The sequence below is a fragment of the Stenella coeruleoalba genome (genome assembly GCF_951394435.1).
Source record: "Stenella coeruleoalba genome assembly, contig: scaffold_64, whole genome shotgun sequence".
Classification (NCBI taxonomy): domain Eukaryota; kingdom Metazoa; phylum Chordata; class Mammalia; order Artiodactyla; family Delphinidae; genus Stenella; species Stenella coeruleoalba.
The window spans coordinates 512,218-523,836 of NW_027646265.1; the positions used below are offsets into that span (position 1 = coordinate 512,218).

Consider the following 11,619-nt stretch of genomic DNA (forward strand, 5'->3'; position numbering starts at 1 on the left):
GGTTTTCTAAATTTGAGACCCTGTTCTGTTCTGTAATTCAGTTCCTGTGTAGCCAAGTTTACATTCCGTGTATTACTGATATCTTATGATGTTTCTTTTTCTGTGTGACTTATTTCAGTTAGAATCATCATAACTGAATCCACTCATTGTGATGCTAAGGGCCTGATGACACAGATTTCATTGCTGAGTGATATTGCTTTGTAAGTAAATACCACAACTTCTTTATCCATTTTTCACTTTCTGCGATGTTGAACTTGTACTGTAAACGAGGTTCTTGTAAACAGAGCCGTTCCAAACTTTGGGGTGGCTGTGTCTTTTTGATTTTAATTTCCCTAAGCTATAGGACCATAAGTGGAAGTGCCCTAGGTTCTGTTGCTTTGTTTTTTAGATGTTTCAGGAAACACCATACACTTCTCCCGAGTGTCTGTTGGCAATTTTCATCCCGCCGATCAGCATAACAAGTCTCCCAGTTCTCCATGGCCTGTCCTGCCTTTCTGGATTTTACACTTTTTTCAGATGGCCCTTTTGACCGGGGGGAAGTGAGACTTCATTGTAGTGCAGATTTCCTTTGCAAGCTTGCTTGGTTGGCCAAAAAGGGCGTATGCGTTTTTTCCTGAATATATTCAGGAAAAAACGCATACGCCCTTTTTGGCCAAGTGCATCATTGTGGACGTTCTGCCTCTTTTCCTATGCTTTCAATGCAATTCCAGTCTACCTCCTGAAATCGGTTTCCTGCAATTCTGCCCCGCTTTCAAGTCCTCTTGGCAGCCTTACTTCAGTATATTTTTGGACAATAGCTGTCATTTATAACTCTGCAGGTTTGTGAATTAAAGTGCCCCTGATCTCCTTTCTTCAACTCGCTTTCTTGTGAGGTGGCCGCAACACCGCAGGATGGCTTCAGGCCCTAATCTGGTTCCGGCCCGGCATGCTGAGCCTTTGGTTAATTCCTCTTCCTGGTGGGAAATGAGAGTTAAATTTGCCCGTTCAGACACCTCCAGCTAGCCTCCCATTGGTTCTCGCTATTCCTGTTCATCTTCCGCAGAAATTGCAAACTGGGCCAAACAGGAGATTAAAGGCACTGACTCTCCAAGTCGGGAGTGTTAGTAAAGCGTCTGGAATGTTGCACCCGAGTACCAGGGGAGGAAAACTGAGACATATTTGAACACGTCTCCCGTTCACACGGTTGATCATACTCTGGGTTCCACATGCATGTTTTAGCTGAAGGAAGAATACCTTAAACCTGGAGAGTTGAGACCCGTGGAATGGGTACCATGCAATATGACTTCAAAGGGTCTTCATTTGCTCACCGAACCTCTCCAATCCTATCACTGCTGCGTTTATGCCCCTGTACACACGCTTGATTCTCTTTTGGAGACATAGCAATCCATAGGTTTTAAGATACTTACTAGTCAGGTACATTCTTAGGCGTTTAATATGGGGTGTTGAGTCCATTTCGTTGAGCAAGGAGTAGCTCTTGTCTATTCCATATTTGGCTTAAGGAACTTTATCTGTGCTCATTTCAATCTCTGGTTTTATGCAGCACCCCAACTCACCTTCCCCCTTAAGCAAGCATAAGTTGGTTTTCTAAACTTGAGACACTGTTCTGTTTTGTAATTCAGTTCATGTGTAGCCAAGTCGACATTCTGTGTATTAATGATACCTTATGATGTTTCTTTTCTGTGTGACTTATTTCAGTTCGAATCATCATACCTGAATCCACTCATTATGCTGCTACGGGCCTGATGACATAGATTTCATTGCTGAGTGATATTGCATTGTACGTAAGTACCACAAGTTCTTTATCCATTTTTCACTTTCTGCGATATTGAACTTGTACCGTAAACGAGGTTCTTGTAAACAGAGCCGTCCCAAACTTTGGGGTGGCTGTGTCTTTTTGATTTTAATTTCCCTAAGCTATAGGACCATAAGTGGAAGTGCCCTAGGCTCTGTTGCTTTGTTTTTTAGATGTTTCAGGAAACACCATACACTTCTCCAGAGTGGCTGTTGGCAATTTACATCCCGCCCATCAGCATAAGAAGGCTCCCAGTTCTCCATGGCCTGTCGTGCCTTTCTGGATTTTACACTTTTTTCAGATGGCCCTTTTGACCGGGGGGAAGTGAGACTTCATTGTAGTGCAGATTTCCTTTGCAAGCTTGCTTGGTTGGCCAAAAAGTGCGTATGCGTTTTTTCCTGAATATATTCAGGAAAAAACGCATACGCCCTTTTTGGCCAAGTGCATCATTGTCGAGTTTCTGACTCTCTTCATATGCTTTCAATGCAATTCCTGTCTACCTCCTGAAATCGGTTTCCTGCAATTCTGCCTTGCTTTCAATGCCTCTTCATAGCCTTACCTCAATATATTTTTTAAAAATAGTTGGCCTTTATAACTCTGCAGGTTTTTGAATTGCAGTGGCCCTTAGCTCCATTTTTTAGCTCTTATTTTTGTGGTCTTGCCCCATAACCACAGGATTCCTTGAAGCCCTATTTTTCTTCTGGGGCACCTTGCTGTGCCTTTGGTTAATTCTTCTTACTGATGTGATATTAGAGTGACATGTGCCCATTGAAACCGCTACAGCTAGTTTCTCACTGGTTCCCCCTATTCCCATTCATCCTCTGCACTAACTGCAGACTGTGCGATACCAGAACTTAAAGGCATTGACTCCATGTGGGGATGTTGTTAGTAAAGCGGCTGGAATGTCGATCCGGAGCCCCAGGAGAGGAAAAATGAGGTGCGTTTTAGAAACCTTTCCCGATCATATGGTATACCAGTCGCTGGGTTTCCCAAGCATGGTTTAGCTGTAGGAAGATTCCCTTCAACCTGGAGTGTTGGGACCCTTGGACTGAGTAGCATGAAGTATTGCATTAAACTTTCGGCAGTTGCTCACCAAAGCTCACCAATCCTGTCAGCCCCAAGTGTCCAGCCTTATGTCTTATCCAGCTGTGGGTTTATATGTGGTCAATCCAGGTTGCATCACAGCCCCTGAGCGAATTTTGTAAGAATTTTTCTCTCTTTCATTGTTTCAGCGTTTTGTTTTTAAAATTTATTTCTATAATGGGGTTTAGCTCCTTTTCACTGCTGTGTTTGTGCCGCTCTGCACACACTTGATTCCCTTATGGAGATATATCAATACATGGGTTTTAAGATTCTTATTCCTCAGATATATTTCTCTGCGGTGTATAGGGTGTGTTGAGGCCTGTTCATTGAGCAAGGTGTAGATCTTGTCTAATACCTATTTGGTTTATTGAACGGTATCTGTGCTAATTTCAAACTCTGGTTTTATGCATCACCCCACCTCTCCTTTCCCCTTAAGCTGACATAAGTGTGTTTTCTAAATGTGAGACACTGTTCTGTTCTGTAATTCATTTCTTGTGCAGCCATATTTACCCTCCCTCTATAAGTGATATCTTATGATATGTTTCTTTTTCTGTTTGACTTATTTCAAGTAGTATTATCGGACCTAAATCCACTCTTTATCCTTCTACTAGCCTTATTACATTGATTTCATGGTGAAGAGATATTCCATTGTACATAAGTACCACATCTTCTTTATCCATTGTTCTCTTTCCTGGGATATTTAAGGTGTACTGAAGTTGAGGTTCTTGTAAACAGAGTAGCCCTAAACTGTGGTGTGCTTGTGTCTTGTTGATTTTTAGACTTCCCTAGATATACTCCCATGATTGGAAGTGTCCTATGCTCTGTAGCTCTGTTTTTTAGATGATTTAGGAACCACCATACACTTCTCCAGAGTGGCTCTCGGCAGTTCACACACTGCCCATCAGCGTATAAAGGCTCCCTGTTCTCCATGGCCTGTCCTGCATTTCTGGTTTTTACAATTTTTTAGGATGGCCCTTTTGACCGGTGGGAAGTGAGACTTCTTTGTTGTGCACATTTGCATTGCTTGCTTGCTTCGTTGCCCATAAAGTGCGTATGCGTTTTTTCCTGGATATAATCAGGAAAAAACGCATACGCCCTTTTGGGCCAACTGCATCATTGTCGAAATTCTGCCGCTTTTCATGTGCGTTAAAGACGAGTCCAATCTATCTCTTGAAATCTGTTTCTTGCAATTCTGTCTTGCATTCAGATCCTCTTCTTTGCCTTACCTCAACATATTTTTGGACGTTAGTTTTCATTTATAACTCTGCAGGTTTGTGAATTGCAGTGACCCTGAGCTCCATTGTTTAAGTTGCTCTTTTGTGAGCTGGCCTCAAACCCGCAGGATTGCTTCAGGCCCTATTTTGGCTCCGGCGAGGCAGGCTGAGCCTTTCTTTAATTCTTATTCTTAATGGGAAATTAGAGTGATATGTGCCCGTCCAAACCCCTACAACTCTTCTCTCATTGGTTCCCCCTCTTCCCGTTCATCCTCCTCACAATTTGCAAAATGTGTGAAACAGAAGTTTAAATGTGCTGATTCTCCAAGTGGGGAGATTCTAAGTAGCGTGGCTGGAATGGTGAACAGGAGCACCAGGAGAGGATAAATGAGGTGCATTTTAGACACATCTCCCGATCACATGGTGTACAGTCCTCTGGGTTTTCCATGCATGTTTTAGCTGTAGGAAGATCCCTTGAACCTGCAGATTTGGGACCCATTGAATGGGTACCAGGTAGTATTACTTTAAAGGGTGTGCATTTCCTCACCCAACCTCACATTTCTCTTAGCGCAAACAGTTTCCAGCCTTATGTCTCATCCTGCTGTGGGTCTAGATGTGTTCAATCCATGTTGCATCACCGTCCCTGAGGAAAAGTTGTAAGAGGTTTTCTCTGTCTCTCTGTCGTTTATTTTTTTCAATTTATTACTATATTGGTTACAGCTGATTTTCAAAGCTCTGTTTCTTGCTGCTGTACATCCACTTGATTCACGTACAGAGAGACATCAATAAATTCTTTTTCAGATTCTTACCAGTCGTATATATTCTTTTCCGGTGACTTGAGTATGCTGAGTGCAGTTCTTTTAGCTACCGTGTAGGCCTTGTTGATTATCAGTTTGGTATTTGGAATGGTATCTTTGCTAATTTCAACCTCCTGGATGATGCCTCACCCCTCCCCACCTTTCCCGTTTAGCAGCCTTATGCGTGTTTTCTACATATTTGACTATGTTTTTGTTTTGTAATTTATTTCATGTGTAGCCATTTTGGATTCCACCTTTAAGTGATATCTTATGATATGTGTCTTTTTCTTTTTGAATTCTGTCACTTAGAATGATCATACGTAACTCCTCCGGAGTCGTTACAACTGGCCATATTTCATTGATTTACAGGCTGAATAATATTCCACTCTACCTAAGTACCACATCTCTATCCATTTTTTCCCTCCAGAGACATTTAAGTTATATCCTAGTCGAGGATCTTTTAAACAGAGAGGGGGTAAACATTGGGGTGCCTGTGTCCTCTCGATTTTTGTTTTTCCCAAGATATACGCCCATGAGTGCAAGTGCCCTATGCTCTGTAGCTCATTTTTTAGATGCTTTAGTAAACACAATACACTTCTCCAGAATGGCCGTTGGCAATATACATTTCCACTATAAGTCTCACAGGGCTCCCTCTTCTCGTTGCCCTGTCCTGCGTTTCTGTTGTTTATGCTTTATGAGGATGGCTCTTCTGACTGATGCGAAGTGATATCTTTTGTAGTATTGACTTCCAGTGCCCACCTGTTTGGTTGGCTAAAAAAGTGTATGCCCTTTTCTTGAATATATACAGAAAAGAACGCATACACCCTTTTTGGCCAACTGCAATGTTGGCAATGTTGGCAATGTTCAGCTCCTTTTCTTGTGCTTAATGGCGAGTCCTTTCTACCTCCTCAAATCCCTTTCCTGCCATTCTCCCTTGCTTACAAGTCCTTTTCTCTGACTTTCCTCAAGACATTTTTCAGTGATGGATATTTTCAACTCTGCAGTTTTGTGAATTTTACTGCCCCTGAGTTCCATTGTTCAACTCGTGTTTATGGGAACTGGCCACAAAGCAGCGGGATTTCCTCAAGCCCTATACTGTTTCCATGGGCAACCCTAGCCTTTGGTCAATTCGTCTTCCTGATTGGAAATTAGAGTGACATGTGCCTGTCTGAACACCTAGGACTTGTCTCTCATTGTTCCTCATCCTTCCGCTTCATCCTCTGGACAAATTCCAAACTGTACGCAACAGGATGTTGACAGTGCTGACATCTCCAAGTGGGGAGACTGTTAGTAAAGACGCTGGAGGGGTGAACCCGAGCACCAGGAGATGAGGAGATGAGATGCCTTTTCCAAACTCTTCCCAATCAGATGGTATACCATCCTCTGGGTGTGACAGACATGTTTTAGCAGTAGGAAGAGTCCCATTCATGTAAGGAGAACACCAGGGCTTTTTCAAAATCAGTGTCTCCCCGAAACCCAAACTGGGGAAGTTTTTAAGCTACGGCTACACATATGTTCATTAAGGGCCTTGGGAAGTAGGCAGAGTCCAAACTTTAGATGATTGAAGTCTTCAGGGTCAGAAGCACTCACCACCAGCTTCCCTTAGGCTACACTTTAACTGTCATTGATAGATGATGTCAATAAAAATATCTATTCTTTTTCAGATTATTTCCCCTTATAGGTTATTGCAAAATGTTGAGTGTAGTTCCCTGTGCTATACAGTAGTTCCTTGTTGATGATCTATTTTATACATAGCAGTGTGTATGTGTTCATTCCAAACTGTTAATTTATCCCTCCTCCCACCTTTCCCCTTTGGTAATAATAAATTATAAGATTTTATACTTCTCAGAAATGGGGGAGCTGAAAGAGAGGTATCATTTTCAATGGAAAAGCATTTAAAACAAGATTGAAGGTTTAACCAAGATTATTAGCTGTACATCCTTGGAAAGAAATCACTTCGTTTCTCTAATATTGACCTGACAAATAAGACAAACCTTTTCACTGAACTTGCTTATAAAAAGTGATGGAAATATCAAATGGAAGTGTTAAAAACATCTTATTTTACCCGAGCCTTATACACTGTTCTATGTTAACTACAGTTTGGCTCACACATCTGTTCATTGAGGTTACAATAGTCTCAATTTCTGTTACTGATCCTCCAGAGTGGACCCCAACAAGTGTCCCCCTGCCCAGTGTCATTGGGGCCAACAGATCGAGACTGAGTTTGGTTCACAAGCAAAGGAAACTTTATATTTTGATCAGAGAATGGAGAGGTGAGAGCATGCACTACCCCGTGGGCTGTGGGCTGGGCTGCTGTGTAGAGATCCTGTCAGAGTCAGTGGGAGGGAGGGAGGCGGCGGAGCTCTCGAGGGCCGGGTTGGCTGTAGCTCAGGCTCTATATCGTGGAGTCTGCACTGGGCCCCAGGAGCTGAGGTGTCGACCCAGCCATTCTGCACTAGGAAATCTGGTCTGAAGTGCCGGGTGTGGAACCTCTGCATGCGGGACCCTAGGAGCACGTGAAATTAGACAAAGCACAAAGGATAAAAAAGGTTAGACTTGACTTTATTGCCCAGATTCTATTTTTATCTCCCAGGGATTTTTAATGGGCTTTGCTGGGGACAAACCCCTCCTCTGCCTTTTGTCCCGTTCCTCATTCTTGGAGTGCTGAGGGTGCAGACCCTTCTTCTGTAACTGCTGAGTGCTGAGTTGGGAGCCCTCATACCCTGGGGCGAGGGTCAGAGCTTCTCCCCAGCAGCCTCCCGGTGACGTTGATTGTCCCCAGGACCCCTGCCTCCCTGCTCGTCCACCTGAGCACCAGCATTGGAAGTGTTATAGATTCTAATGACCTTTAAGGGTCCAGGAAAGAGATGTGCAGAGACGCTGTGGGGGCCGGTTTCACCCCGCCCCACATTTGTTCGGCCACCTTAGGCTGACCGTCTCTGCCAGCCTAGATGCTCTGACCAGTAGTCTGCGCTTTCTTCAATTAGGCCCCTGAATTAACGTACAAACAGCACCAGGTGTCAGAGCCCTGCCCGCTCAACTCCCAGACAGTCCAGGGTCAGTGGTGACCAAGGACCATGATGGCTACTGAGTCAACAGCCTTTTGAAGTAAACAGGAGTCCAGCCGGTCTTATTGGCCACCATCATCACGGTGTCTGTAGGCTTTTCTATGGTGACAGTGTGGTATACTGTTCCCCCGCCAAGATTATTAGCTCCCCTCTGGGTGCAGTAAGTCCTGCAAGCAGTAGTCTACTCTTTTGGGACACACTCTTGTTGTTTTATGAGAGAAACTCCAGGTCAAGTGATGTTCACACGAGTCGTCATGGTGCCCTGTTGCCCCCGGTTATCTCTCTGGATGTTGGAGTTGGAGGGCCTCCTCACTCGAGGTCGGTGTGCCCACGGAGCGAACCCTGCAACTTCAGGGCATGGTTGGTGGTTAGGATCACCACGTGGGGTCCTTTTCCCTTAGGAGGGAGGTGGCCTTTTGGGCTGCTGATTTCCAGGTTTTTAGATACCGCCAGTATCTTGGCCAGATGTGGCAGTGGGCCAAGCCCCTTAGTGACCGTAGTTTATCCTACCTGGATGGCATTCTTGCATTGTTCCATTTCAAGTGGTCCCAGTTTTTGCACTAATTCTCCAATGGCGATTCACCTTTCACCGGGATTGTAAAGATCAAAGGGTTTAGCTAAATTAGGGAGTTCCAGGGCAAGGGTCTGAATTGACTGCTCTTTCCATTCTTGAAAGGCCACTTCTGGATTCTATTCAAAAGGATCATCATCTTTTCCTTTCAGTGTTTCATATAGAGGCCCAGCTAGTAGACTGTAGTTAGGGATCCAGAAGCAGCAAACCCTGGCTTCCCCAGGAACCCCTAAGCTGTCTTCTAGTTTTAGAAAGGGGTAAGGCTGAAAATGGTTTCTTCCCTTTCCTGGGATGGGCTTCTCTGACCTTCTGTGAGAATGAAGCCCAGGCAGGTCACCGCAGTCTGTGATATTTGAGCTTTTTCTTGGACAACTTCTATCCTTTATTGGCTTGGTAGTTCAGAGGCCTCCTTAGTAGGGCTGGTGATCAGAATGTCGTCTGCATATTGAAGGAGGGTTTCCTTTTCCAGAGGTAGAACTTTTAGGTCTTTAGCTAAGCTTTCCCCAAAGATGGTGTGGGAATTTTTGCACCCTTGGGGCCAGACGGCCCGGAAGTATTGTTTTAGTTGTATGTAGAGTCCTGCCACTCACAAGCCAAAATTTCTTGTGACTCTGGGACTAATGGAATACAAAAGAAGGCATCATTGAAGACTAATACAGAATACCATGTCCTGGTGGTTGGTAGAATGACCAGCAGGGTGTAGGAATTAGGAGCAACTGGAGGTATATCCTCGGTGGCTTCACTGACTGTCCTGACATCCTTTACCAGGTCCCCAGCAGCCCATGGGACTCTCGTGGTCAGACCAATCCCAGAATATGGAGCTCACCTGGGCAGGTACCCCACCCCCACCCCAGCCCACGGGGCTCTCGTGGTCAGGCCCCTCCCAGGATACAGAGCTACCCTTGCAGGTACCGTGGCAGGGCTGGGCACACAGGAACCGTGCACATAGCCCTCATTGCAGAGCACCCCCAGCTCACCTGTCGCTCAGAGCTGACACAGAGCACCTCAGAGCAGGACTTGAACTAACAAACAGCAGCTGCGACAGGTCTGTGACCCTGGGCATCACTCCGTGAGGCCTCCCTCCACCTGGTCTTCCAGAGACTTCCACTGCACCCGGGGCACCAGGCCTCTGTCTCCAACCACCACCCACCCCTCCTCTCCCTGACTCCTGGGTTCCTCTCATTAGGAGAGGGTTTTCTTGAAGTTGTCTCCCACTCATGGGCCAGATAAAATGATTAGAAAACAAGCCAAAGCTGCAGCCCCTTGTCTATCCTGACTCTCAGGAGCCCACACCTGTTCCTTGGACCTGGCCGGTTCAGCAAGTTCCATTTTCTGCAACTGTGAGCCCCTGAGGGGTGATGATTGGCTGACCTGGGCAGCCTTACCATGCCGGCCAGCCCTCCCCAGGTGTGCCTGGGTTGAGATCAATATAAATACCACTCCAGGCAGCAAGAGCCCCTGCAGCCGTGCCTGATGCCATTTTCTCTGCCCTGTCAGCAGTCTCGGGGCTGGGCTGGTGGGAGGGAGTGAGAGGCCACGGCTTTGTGGGTGGCCCAGTGTGAGTGGGGCTCTGCTGGACTTTCTGCAGCAGTTGCCAGGCTGCCACCTGCTAAAGAAGAGGATGTGTCACCCATACCTGCTGCTGGAATTTCTCCCTGGGCAGAGGTGAGGAAGGAAAAAAGCAGTGGGGGCAGGGACAGGACGGGTATCTCAGGCAGGGAAATGGAAATCTTCCAGAAGAGCACCCAGGGCCAGGACCATCCTGGCTGGCCTGCAGGCACCAAGTCGGCCGGCATGCTGTCACTCGTGTGGCTCTATGGCCCTTCCTCTAGGCTTTCAAGTCCTTGTATATATTCAGGTGTTTTACCTGGGACGGGTGGGAATAGTTCAGCAGCAACTGGCCTGGGGCTCAGCTCACGTTTACTCACAGATGCCTCGGCACGGTGCCCCAGCTTTGCAATGAGGACGCTTGTTGCGTGGGGGCTGCTGGCTGAATGGGAGACGATTCCCCACCACTGACCAACTTCAGAATTGTTTACAACTGGAGCAAGTGCCCTGATACGGTTTTCCTCTGTGGAACTGGTGGGTTCTGTGTTTTTTTTCTCTTTTTCGTTTTTGGTTCAAGGTAGATTTTATTCCTCTTTTTTGTATTTACAGATATAAGCATGGAAATAATTTATTCATATAAATACATGTATGTGCAGGGAATAATTGTTTTTTCTGTTTTATTTTTTAAATTTTACTTCTTTTTAATTTTGAATTTTATTTTATATTTTTATACAGCAGGTTCTTATTGGTTATCTATTTTATACATATAAATGTATACATGCCAATCCCAGTCTCTCAACTCCTCCCACCACCACCCCCCCAACAGCTTTCCCCCCTTGTTGTCCATACGTTTGTTGTCTACATCTGTTGCTCTATTTATGCCTTGCAAAATGGTTAATCTGTACAGATTTTCTAGGTTCCACATATATGCATGAATATACAAGATTTGTTTTTCTCCTTCTGACTTACTTCACTCTGTATGACAGTCTCTAGATCCATCGACGTCTCTACAAATGACCCAATTTCATTCCTTTTCATGGCTTAGTAATATTCCATTTTATATATGTACCACAGCTTTATGCATTCGTCTGTCTGTGGGCATTTAGGTTGCTTCCATTACCTCGATATTGTAAATAGTGATGCAATGAACATTGCGGTGAATGACTCTTTTTGATTTATGGTTTTGTCTGGGTATATGTCCAGTACTGGGATTGCTGTATCATATGGTAATTCTATTGTTAGTTTCTTAAGAAATTCCATATTGTTCTCCATAATGACTGTATCAATTTATATTCCCAACAATAGTGGAAGAGGGTTCCTTTTCTCCACACCCTTTCCAGCATTTTTTGTTTGTAGATTTTCAATGATGCCTATTCTACCAGGTGTGAGGTGATACCTCATTGTTGAATCCATTTCGTTGAGCAAGGGGTAGCTCTTGTCTATTACATATTTGGCTTATGGAACGGTATCTGTGCTAATTTCAAACTCTGCTTTTATGCAGCACCCCAACTCACCTTCCCCCTTAAGCAGGCATAAGTTGGTTTTC

The 11,619-nt window shown here is 45.0% G+C and overlaps 1 long non-coding RNA gene across 2 annotated transcripts; it reads left to right on the plus strand.

Annotated features, from left to right (window-relative positions):
* Positions 1-1,735: 1,735 nt before the first annotated feature.
* Positions 1,736-10,724, plus strand: LOC307181225. 2 transcript variants are annotated; one of them, XR_013826177.1, is made up of 3 exons: positions 1,736-1,781; positions 7,049-7,159; positions 10,456-10,724. It is a non-coding gene; the product is annotated as an uncharacterized lncRNA (long non-coding RNA). The 2 variants fall into 2 exon arrangements; XR_013826178.1 differs by lacking the exon at positions 1,736-1,781 and adding an exon at positions 2,629-2,729.
* The last annotated feature ends 895 nt before the right edge of the window (positions 10,725-11,619 follow it).